We start from the raw sequence: 11276 nt of genomic DNA, 5'->3' as shown, positions 1-11276 counted from the left end.
CACCAACAGTGTAGGAGGGTCCCCCTTTCTCCGCATCCTCGCCAGCATCTGTCATTTCCCGACTTGTTGATTTTAGCCATTCTGACTGGTGTGAGGTGGTATCTCACTGTGGTTTTGATTTGTATTTCCCTGATGCCGAGTGATGTTGGGCACTTTTCTATGTGTCTGTTGGCCAAACAAAGCCACTTTTATTTGTGCTGATTTTTCCTCATCTACTACAAATATATGAGTAGAAATAAAATCCAATAGAAGACACACGGATTTTCTTTAGTGCAGTTGGTCACTCCTGCCAGTTCCTCTTTACCTAACGGAGTGGAGAGAGTTTCCTTGACCAACACCTGGATTTACTAATGGCAAAATAACTCATTCTCAGGTAACGCTAGATCAACTGTGTTTAAATACGTTCACATCAAGAGTGATATGGCTGCTTTATGGTGCCGTCAATTCTACCTAAAGTACTTACAGAAATGCATGTTAGTCTTTGTCAGAATAAAAATACCAACAACAAACAAATGGCAGTGTTGAGAAGGTAAGAGAGGTGAGGGGAACGGCAGCTAAAAACAGGGGCTGTTTCAGTGCAAGCCTGTAAAAACATAAAATAGAACAACAAAGGTGAGGCCTTGGGAAAAAAAAACATGGCATCAGTAAGAGACCGGGGTTTAGGTGACAACTGGTATGGTTTTACTTCTAGGTTCTGCTAACAACTGGCATGAATTACTTCAGGACAGAGTTCAAATCATAAAGCCAAATGAAGTACATTTTTCCCTCTAAGAGGATTATTGAAGTTTGACTGAAAACCCCTGCTTGTTCATATCACACTAGCTATTATGTCTTTAGAGTACCAGGTCCAGGAATGAAGTAAAACAGTTTCTACAGAAAAATTAGTTGGATATTATGCAAGAAGATAAAAAGTAAATTCATGTGGCTTTACACTGATTTATGTACTGAGTCGGGCTTTGCTACTAAATCCTATTCCTCTACTTTAAGGCTTAGAAACTGGAACTGGCCATCTGGTTTTGCTTTGGGAGTGGTGTGTGCAACTTCCTACTGGAAGAACTTAGTTGCCTGTTTTCATCTTTCCAACAAGGCCTGTACTGCCCTGGGCATGTGTGAAGGTGCCAGGCTGAGCCAGGACATGGAGAAGTGACCCAGGAGCGGAGTCCCAAACATGCAGTGGGCTTTCTATGAGTGAAAAATAAATTCTTGCTCTTTAGGCCATTGGAATTTGGGGATTGCCTAGCATCTGATTCATTCTCATGCTAAAAACCTTAAAATATAAATCTTAGCATAGCATTGGCTTAAAGAAGCGGTAAGGAAAATCACATTACAAGCTGGAGAGATAGATAGCGAGCCACGTGATGAAGGAGCAAGTATTTGGGAAGCAGTCATGTCTGAAAACCTTAGAGAGTGTCCATGTGCCTAATCATATGGTACTTGTATGGGAAATAATTAGACAACAGAAGGTTAATAGCATGAGCTGCTTGTTATTGAATATATTTGACAAAGCGTTTCAAGAGAGATTAGCTGAGAAAAGAATTTCCACTTGTAAGCAGGAATAAAAAGGCACAGAGAGAGTCCAAAAATTCTAGGATTTGCAAAGTCAGAACAGACAATAGCACTCCATTCCCAGCTGGTGAAAGATGACAGGTTTTGTCCTCATTCCTCTCTAAAAGCATCTTCTCCCACGTTGGTGTAACAGCCATTTTCATGTGGTCAGTCATTCCCTCAAAACACTTCCTTCATTTGGCTTTCGGGTTATCCCACTTTCTGTGTTTCCTTCTTCCTCACTGATCACTCATCTAAATTTTGTTGATGGTTCTTTCCTACCTCCCTGACCTCTGAACACTAGACTTTGCCCAAGGACATCTTCTCTGTCTGTATGAAATCTCACCCTTGGAGCTCTCTTGTTGTTGCCTGTTTTGACTTTGCAAATCTTAGAACTGGAGCTTTCCAATACTCCGTGTGTAGGACAATTCCCAACGTCAGCCCCAAATTCTAGCTGTCTACTTGACATTTCTGCTAGGATTGCAAATAGCCATCACAGACTTTCTGTGTCCAAAACTGAAGGCACATCTCCCCAAAACAAACACCTGATCTTCCAAACCTGATGTTCCAATAGGGCTTCTCATTTTAGTAAGTGGAAATCCCATCTCTCTGGTTTCAGTGCCATAAACTTTCCCGGAGAGAACCTGCAAGAACAGACAGCAGCCTGTTTGGTCTTTGATTTCTTTATAAACCCAGTATGGAGGCTGGAATCAATAACAATGAAAAATAACCTAATTTTCATCCCAGGACTAAAGAATAAGGTATCTATATTTATATTCCAGTATTGGCTTTAGAATTCAACACAAAGATAGCCATTTGCACCCTTACGCAAATACCACTCTTTGGATCACCTTAAATATGTCACAGGGCCTGCATCTGGCTGAAAAAATCAGCTACTAATGACCCTGTTCTTTCTACCGTATGTTCTCCTGACACCAGGAAAATTATTCTTCCTACTATTTTAAGATTCCCAGCACTCATGTTTTAAGATGTTTTTGCAAATTGCCCCTGTACTAGTTTTAAGATTAGATTTCTATTTCAAAATTCAATTGCAGTTTAAGGAAAACTAAATCCTCTTACAAATCATGTGTCAACAGGCTGAATACCATCATGGCTGAATGTAACCAACTTAGAAAGATAAGTGAGTATACGCTCCTAGAACCTAGTAACACAGCTAACGGCACCCCAGTGATACAATCTGATAGACGGGTACTTAACATTACTTGGAAGATCTCGATCTGAAATCTTTTTCTTTAAGATTATTTATTTATTTATTTATTTGACAGAGAGAGAGAGGTCACAAGTAGGCAGAGAGGCAGGCAGAGAGAGAGGAGGAATCAGGCTCCGCGCTGAGCAGAGAGCCCAATGCGGGGCTCAATCCCAGGACTCTGAAACCATGACCCGAGCTGAAGGCAGAGGCTCAGCCCACTGAGCCACCCAGGCACCTCTTGACCTGAAATCTTATCTCTTTTGCTAATGGACTCCCTCACAATAAAATGGCAAACAGAATTTGGGACTCAATGAGACACTTTAGTCACCCCTTCTCTTGCTATTCATAGTAGATTTTCTTCCATGCTCCCAACTCAGTATATGCTTCACTTTTATGTACTTGGATATCAGTAAGTCCAAACTCAAGTGCATTTTTCATCAGCTGGGACACTACCTGCAGATGCCCAGGCTTCATTTAGAGTCAGCCACCCAAGCAGACCAAGCCAGAGTCCACCCAGTTATGCCAGCCATCCTGCGTATAAATCCCCCTCTATACACTGTTTGCCACGAACACTGCTGTGCTGGAATCAGTGACCTAGAAATGCACATCCACTGCAAGCAAGTTGAAATAAACAAACCTCACTTGCACCCTGTCATTTCGGCAGTCTGTGCCCAATATACACAGTGCCTCAAAAGAAAATGCAACGTGAATATCCATTTGTCCCAATTCTGGGCTCCATTAGGGTAATTATAAATCAGTGCCCCTGGTGTGAATGGAATTCATGACACTCAGAATGATGCTCATTTGGGGGGACCATTAAATTCATTTGGAACCACCCCATCCACATAGAGGAAACATCCTTCCTTTCATTAGTCTGGGAAAACGACCCATCAAACTCTCTCTCAGTTGAACCAGTGGAAACATTATACTCTAATCCACTGCCTTGGTGTTTCCACCTTTAAAGCTCGAACATTTTCCCATTAGGAGCACTCATGCACTGCCGACATCCACATTCTCACGTGTCCCTTTGTCCTATCCGGGTCTTGGCAGCTCACCTTCTAAACAATCCATATAGAGCTATGGCAAGCTTGCAGAAGCAACCAATGCAGCTGGTAAACAGGAATTGAGAAGTTCATTTTCTGTGAGCCAGTGAAATCCACTTGGTGCTCTATTTCCTTTTCCCTGTCCTCAATCAAGCACAAACTTGTTCGTTGCATTTCTCTGGCCACTAGAAGAAAGCTAAGGTATAAGTAACTACATTACTACCTGCCTGCCACCTGTGGGCTTTTTCCATGGACCCAGGAGTATCCTACTGCATGTTAAAGACATTAAACCATTGACTTTTTAATTATGATTTAATATTATACATATGGAAATATTACCCAGATTAATCCTAGTTTCTTAAAGATATTCCATCATTTTATTCCCATATTGTCTTCTTAGTGCACAGCATTGATTAGGAAGGGGTTACATAAATATTGAAAAAAATGAAAGCATGAATGAGTAAATGAGCAAAAAAACTGTGTGCCTTTGTTGACTTCTAGAATGTTCTATTCGTGTTTTCTTCAGGAATACTCTGCTTTACTCGCTGGCTGTGTGTGAGTGTGACTGGGTGCATATAAACACGTGTATTGAAATTATTTTGTATTTTCACCTCCTACTACAGTTTGGTTCTCATCTGCAAGACGGCCTGCATCTTATCACAAGTGACAGCTTGCCATCCTCCTGGCTGACCCCTTCTACCATCTCTGCTCAGCTTCTTCACAGTTTCTAACAGCAGAGGACATCCCAACCTGTACGACCGGAGAGTCAGACAAAGTATGGCACGAGCTTAGTCGACAACGGGGATGAGAACATTGACAAGAGGGAAAGATGGTTGTAAAGCTGCTCGTGATATGTGGCCATCACTACACTGGTATTTTTCCACTGCTATAGCCTTTTTGTCCCTAAATTATTTTTGTGGGTATCAATTAATTAACGTTCACAGTGCGCTGAGTCACATCACGTGATTTCATGTGTGCCATCTCAACGATTGTCAGATGAACCAAATACTGGAGTTTCGCTGGCTGTATCTCTGAAGTAATGTGGACCACATCTCAGTTTCCCATTTCTGGAATTTTTTTCCCTATTAATAAAAAACACTGCATCCCAAGAGAGGAGTGGAGAGAGGGGACACACTTCCATTCTGCATGGGTCGAAACAGGAGTCAAAGTCCTTTAAAGCAGTCAGAAAAGATGAATTGTTTTGTCAACCAGGTATGAAAATCTTGAAACATTTTTTCTCAAACAAAGGGGAAAGACTCTTTTTCTTAAGATATAAGGAAAGGAATATAAAGTGAATTGTTGATTTTACTACATGGATAACTGTGCCATAAGAACACTTATACATAAACTCCCAAATGTCTTACCCCCCACCCCGCCATGCAAAAGCCCTATTTAATTAAGGTTGCTGTCTTTGTTTTGTTTGTTTGTTTGTTTGTTTGTTTTTTAAGAAATAGAAACATGAACCCAACAAATAAATAGCCACATTTGGATGACTTGAATGTGTTCAGAATGTTGAGAATCTATTTACATTTTAATAAGATATTTCCTCAGTGCAGGTCTTAGATAAATCTCCATAGAGATGAGGCTAGGACACAGAATTAAGAAGAAAGAGGCGCCCTTGACAATTTGGAGAAAAGGAAAGATAAGCAGAGTGGTGTTTAATAGAAACAGATGTGGATGTAATCCCTTTAGGAAGAAAAAATCGGTACAAATAGAACATAAGAGGAGGAGAAATGGCTTTAGACACATATAATGGAAAAACCTGGGGAGCTTTGAGAAGCCAAGCTAAGAATGAGTTCATGACTCAGACTCTCTTCTAATTCACAGCCCAACAACTGGTGCGTTATGCGGGTAACGTGAAGAAAGACTTGGTGTTCAGTGCAATATGTTACTTATAAGAAAGATTAACAGGAGTTTCTGGAAGTGGCATGAAGGGCTGAAGGAAGGATCTGTCAGCCTAAAAATGTATAAATTATATTTATATAGTCACAGATACATAGGTTGGTCGGCCCATCTCCAACGGACGACCAGTGACATTAGTTTCTAGTTTCCCAGAAGGAAAGATTTGAGTTAACTTTAAGGAAAACCTATTGACTAAAGGTTGAGCATTAAAATACATTAATGGAAGTCAGAGAATTCTATTAACCCCATTTTTAAAAAAGGACCATCTATTTAGTTTGCAATGCTTTGCCTAGTTTGCAGGAGTATAAAATTGACCTTGAGTTACAGTCCCACCAGCAGCTGATAAATGGTTAATTATTAAAGGATCAGGAGAATCTGGGGAGAAGCCAGGAGATGAACACGTGTCCCAATGTGCCCTAAGCCAAAACAGCCCCCTCGCTCTTCAAGGGTATTCTCTCTCCCTCTGAGAAAATATTTCCTATTTTCCCTCCTTGTGCTTTATGTTTTCCTCAATTTTAAGGACTTGGACTGTGTGACTCCTCCCCTTTGCTCTTTAAAGAAAAAAAGATTAGCAGAGACGCTGCCAAGGAAAACCTTTACCTGCGGAGTACTGAGAGGCAGAGGTATGCAAATCTCTCTCCTAAAGGCAAGGAATAAAAAGTAACCATTTTGACTCTAAATCCTGACCCTTGAGCCCCTTGTCTCAGGCAAGAACTTGAACAGAACTCTCAAGATAGCTCTCAAAGCTGAACCGCGTCATTGATGGTTACGACAAAAAAATTGCGAACAGCATCACAGTAAATCAACTAATCGCAGTGACTCAACGAATCCAAGCTTGTGATCGCTTTAAATAACTCGCTTCGAGGCGAAGTAAAATTTCTCCACCAAGAAATTTATTCTACACGGTTGTGGCTAGAATGTAATACAAAAGCAAGATCCCTCGGCTAAGTGAGGTTGCGGGGGGAACAGCACAGCGGCCTGGTGTGGGATATAACCTCCAGCTGAATCCAGCAGCAAGCCACGCTTTCGGCCTCTTAATAGGGGCACAGGGAGAAAAGATTATTTGGAGGAAAAAGACAACTGCCAGACCTCACAAACTAAAATGTTCCCTCAACTAACCAGGAAAGGGTCAGCATTTTGTGACACGTATCATAGAGGAATAAAGACTCTAGCACACAATTTTTAACAAAACTTCATCAAGTTTAACTTCAAGCATACACAGATTCAGAGTAAATTCTCCACACGTGGTCATTATTACTAAGATTAATATTATAAAAAGATTCAGAAGCTCTAAAGAAATGATTTCAAGGGGCACCTGGGTGGCTCAGAAGGTGAAAGCCTCTGCCTTTGGCTCAGGTCATGATCTCAGGATCTGGGATCCAGCCCCGCATCGGGTTCTCTGCTCAGCAGGGGGCCTGCTTCCCTTCCTCTCTCTCTGCCTGCCTCTCTGCCTGCTTGTGATCTCTGTCTGTCGAATAAATAAATAAAAATCTTAAAAAAAAGAAAGAAAAAAGAAATGATTTCAACATCATCATAACATCTCGCATGTAAAACTTCGCTCAAGCTTTTGAAAATACAGAGTGGATGTTATTATCTATTATAAAGTGAGATACGGGTATTGGTAACGGACAAAACTAGACCAAGAGCACCTTTTCTAGACTCTGTATTAACAGAGGCTATCCCTCCCATATAATTTTTCTCTGAAGTATCCTGAGTTCTTCATATTTCCATGGTAGTTCATTTAATTGATGGTATGGTATTATCTGCTGGGCCTAACATTTTGCTAATTATCATAAGCAGTAGTCAGGAAAGCAATTTTTTTTTTTAAGATTTTATTTATTTATTTATTTATTTGTCAGAGAGAGGACACGTGCCCACAAGCAGGCAGAGTGACAGGGAGAGGCAGAGAGAGAAGCAGGCTCCCTACTAAGCAAGGAGCCTGATGCCGGATTCGATCCCAGGACCCTGGGATCATGACCTGAGCTGAAGGCAGCAGCTTAACAGACTGAGCCACCCAGGCGTCCCAGCAAATGGCTCCTAAGCTAAAAGTCTACCTATAAGAGCCTAGATGAGGGCACACACACACACACACACACGGCTGTGTGGGGGTATGTGTAGTAGTGCTGATGTGTTGTGGTTGGTTTTGCCTAGAGGGATGGGCACAGAAATGGAAAGCCTTCCTTTCTTATTTTATTTTATTTTATTTTTTCAGTATTCCAAGATTCATTGTTTATTAATTAAAGTACTTTGTGGGGGCACCTGGGTGGCTCAGTGGGTTAGAGACTCTGCTTTTGGCTCAGGTCATGATCCCAGGGTCCTGGGATAGAGCCCCACATCAGGCTCTCTGCTCAGCGGGGAGCCTGCTTCCCCCTCTCTCTCTGCCTGCCTCTCTGCCTACTTGTCATCTCTGTCAAATAAATAAGAAAAATCTTTAAAAAAATAAAAAATAAAGTACCTTGTAAAACAAAACGGAAGGCATGTGGTGATGGGAAAGAGAAAGATCAGAGACTTCTGTGACTTCCGGGGCTGGAAGCAGGAGCCGCTGCCCTGGGGGAGGAAGTAACAAGGTCAGCTTTGGACAACCTCGGTCAGTGACAGAACCCCAGCTCTACCCAGAGGTGTGACACTGCCATTCTCTGCTCCCCAGAGAGCTCGAGCTCTGAGGAGAGGTTCCTACAAATAGAGGAGTGCCTGAAACCATGACCACATCAGCCCAAGGGGGTTATTATCTCACAAAATGAGACATCGTGGCATCATCATTGCTGCCACGTAAATAGATCCTGCTTTACGTTTACACGTCCAGGAAAATCTAAAAATTTAACACTTGACTGCATATGTGCTCTATATGCACCTTCGATGAGCCTGTTCCAGAAACTCTCATTTCCATTCGCACCTCTTTTCCATTCCTTCCTCTCCGCTTCCAATAACAATCTCATTCTGAAGCTCATCCCAGAACAAGAGCAGCGCCCAGCAGACGCGCCTGATTTGTATTCTCCGCAGAGCTGGTGGGAAAGTGGCCACAATGATTGAAACTTATTAAATACCTGTTGTGGTCTTTAGAAATCACCGGGGAAAATATCACACATAAAACTATCACCAAATATTTCAATTTAGTAGTTACAAGTACAGGCTTCCCATCAAAATGTATTTTTTCTTCTTAGAAGGATACTTAAGGCAGGATTCCTAATTCATATTCATCCTTCCTCAAAAACAAGTCGATCTCGACAAGCAGTGCTGCTCAGGTGGGGAAGGACCTCTGATAAGGGCTAGCTCCTGCCTGTCCTTGTCGCCTGCCTCCCCTCCCCCCACCCCCCACCCCAACCTGGGGAGGACTGAGTGAGCACCATGTTCCCAAGCAACTCTCAAAAGGCTTTTGAATCTTATTAATTAAAATAATTAATTAAATTACTCTGAAGGGCACTTGGACGACATGGGCAGATCCTGTCCAACCGAGGCAGGGGCAATACTCAACAAACACCCGCAGGACCCAGCATGAAGACCAATCACAGAAGGGGCTCAGTAGACAGTGTTTCCCCAGGCAAGATTTCCTGACATTCTGCAACAACACAGAGAAATTGAGGGCATCATGCTAAGTGAGATAAGCCAGAAAGAGAAAGGCAAATACTATATGATCTCACTTGTGGAATCTAAAAAACCTGAACTCATAGAAACAGAGGAGAAGGACAGTTGTGGGTGGGAAAACCGGGGAGATGTTTAGAGTGCAGACAGGCAACTAGGAGATCAGTAAGTCCTGGAGATCTAATACATAGCATAGAGATTATGGCCAACAATACTGTATGATAAACTTCAAAGTTTCTAAGAGACTACATCTGCATTATTCTCACTCCAAAAAAGAAATGATAATTATGTGACATGATAGAAGTGTTAGCTAAAAGCACACCAGTAATCACACTACAATTTATAAATGTATCAAATCAACACATTGTATACCTTCAAGGGACACAATATTACATGTCAATTACACCTTAATATTTCACATTTGAAAATTAAAAAATAGGGGCGCCTGGGTGGTTCAGTGGGTTAAAGCCTCTGCCTTCAGCTCAGGTCATGATCCCGGGGTCCTGGAATGGAGCCCCGCATTGGGCTCTCTCTGCTCAGCGGGGAGCCTGCTTCCCCCTTTCTCTCTGCCTGCTTCTCTGCTTACTTGTGATCTCTCTTTCTCTCTCTCTCTTCCTCTCTCTCTCTGTGTCAAATAAATAAGTAAAATCTTTTTAAAAAAAGAAAATTAAGCTTTGCGCAGTGGCAGTATCGTAGCCAATGAGGTTTATCCGAGGAGCGATTATTGCTAATTAAAAAAAAAAAATTAAAAAATAAAAGAGACAGAGAAACAAAGGAGTATGAGAGTCAAAGCACAGATGAGTATCTCATATCACGGACTGAATTCTCCTGAAAATGTCACATTTCGGGGGAGTATCATCTTGTCAGAATTGTAAGACTCAGATATCCGATGGGTTTTTGGAACTTCCTCAGCTTTGCCATTTTTCAGCAAATATTCTGAATAGACCTGAACCGGCCTGAACTTGCAGAAAGACTGTGTCTTCTCTTTGGAGACCCCCTTCCCATCACTTTAGTGCTTCTGTTCGAATTCAGCTGAGTGTGCGCTGACTCTGTGGTTGTCGTGTTTTATCTTGTTTTCATGAGTACTTTCCTCACGCTTTATTCAATTAAAGTAAATATATGTTAAAATACTTCCCTAATAAAAACAGAATCAGTTGTTTTTGTTTCTCTTTTCATCACTGTCAGTAAGTAATCACATCATTTTGTACATCGATTTTCCTCATTTTTGGTACCTTTTATTCCTTTGTGTGGGTCCAATTTCCCATCTGTTACCATTTCTACTACACTTGAAGAACTTCCTTTAACATTTCTTGTAGTGCAAGTCTGCTGGTGTCAAATCATATACATATTTGTCTGAAAAAGCCTTTATTTTGCCTTCACTTTTGAATACTTTTTGTGGATTTAACATTCTACATTATAGGGCTTCTTCCTTTTCTTTAAGGACTATGAAAATAGAATTCCATTGCCCTCTGATTTGCCTAGTTATTGAGTAGACATCTGAAATTATTCTTATCTTTATTGCCCAATATGTAATGTATCTTTTTTCTCCAATTGCTTTTAAGATTTTTTTTAATCAATGGTTTTCACAAATTTTATTATGATGGGACACCATCTGTTTTCTTTTTTTGTATCTATCTCACTCGGTTGGGTTCACTGAATCTTTTAGATCTCTGGGTTTAGAGAGTTCATTAATTTTGGAAATTTTCCAGCTATTATTTGTTTAGAAATTCTTTCTGATCCCATGTTTTCCCCAGAACTGAATGTAAATTAGACCTGATATTGTCCTACAAATCATGGGCTCTCTATTCTTTTTTTATGTGTTTACTTTTCTCTGCTTCTTGTCTTAATTGTATATTTGTATATAATATATATATCTGTATATATATACATATATGTGCATACATATGTGCATAATGTATTATGTATATTTAACATATAACATATAAATATATGTACATATATATAATGTATATTCAATACATTTAGATTTTTTGGTA

At 40.8% G+C, this 11276-nt stretch overlaps 1 pseudogene; it reads left to right on the top strand.

The window, feature by feature from the left end:
- Positions 1-9949: 9949 nt before the first annotated feature.
- On the top strand, positions 9950-10033 carry LOC123391066 (annotated as a pseudogene).
- The last annotated feature ends 1243 nt before the right edge of the window (positions 10034-11276 follow it).

This window comes from Mustela putorius, unplaced genomic scaffold (genome assembly GCF_011764305.1).
Source record: "Mustela putorius furo isolate JIRA1106 unplaced genomic scaffold, ASM1176430v1.1 tig00000174_pilon_pilon_pilon, whole genome shotgun sequence".
NCBI lineage: Eukaryota > Metazoa > Chordata > Mammalia > Carnivora > Mustelidae > Mustela > Mustela putorius.
This window is presented reverse-complemented; position numbering and strand designations above follow the sequence as displayed.